The following is a 704-nucleotide window of genomic DNA, read 5'->3' as shown; positions in this document are numbered from 1 at the left end:
CCCACAGAAGCTGTGAGATCACAAATGAGCGTTTTAAGCCTCTAAGTTTTTTGTAATTTGTTATACAGCAATAAATAAGTAACACAAGGACTCTAGAAAGTAAATAGCAGAAGGCATACTGAGGAAGATCAGAGTTTGAAGTACCACCACGCTGGTGGTGAGTTGACCACTTTTTCCCCTCCAATTCCCCCAGACTGGATTCAAGGAAGCAGAAATTAAAATCAAAAGCACAGTGAGAGTGCTTGCTTCGGCAGCACATATACTAAAACTGGAACGACACAGAGAAGATTAGCATGGCCCCTGCGCAAGGATGACACGCAAATTCGTGAAGCGTTCCATATTTTTCAATGTTCATTGCAGCGCTATTTACAATAGCCAGGACATGGAAGCAACCTAAGTGCCCATCAACAGATGAATGGATAAAGAAGATGTGGCACATATATACAATGGAATATTACTCAGCCATAAAAGGGAACGAAATTGAGTTATTTGTAGTGAGGTGGATGGACCTAGAGTCCGTCATACAGAGTGAAGTAAGTCAGAAAGAGAAAAACAAATACCATATGCTAACACATATATATGGAATCTAGAAGAAAAAAAAAGTGGTTCTGATGAACCTAGGCGCAGGACAGGAATAAAGATGTAGATGTAGAGAATGGACTTGAGGACACGGGGAGGGGGAAGGGTAAGCTGGGACGAAGTGA

The 704-nt window shown here is 41.6% G+C and overlaps 1 non-coding gene across 1 annotated transcript; it reads left to right on the top strand.

The window, feature by feature from the left end:
* The first annotated feature begins 238 nt into the window (after nt 1-238).
* LOC133082831 (U6 spliceosomal RNA) lies at nt 239-345 on the top strand. Its single transcript, XR_009699047.1, has one exon. It is a non-coding gene; the product is annotated as a U6 spliceosomal RNA (small nuclear RNA).
* Nucleotides 346-704: the final 359 nt, after the last annotated feature.

Source organism: Eubalaena glacialis, chromosome X, assembly GCF_028564815.1.
Source record: "Eubalaena glacialis isolate mEubGla1 chromosome X, mEubGla1.1.hap2.+ XY, whole genome shotgun sequence".
NCBI lineage: Eukaryota > Metazoa > Chordata > Mammalia > Artiodactyla > Balaenidae > Eubalaena > Eubalaena glacialis.
Note: the sequence above shows the minus strand (reverse complement) of the source record. Positions and strands in the feature narration are given on the sequence as shown.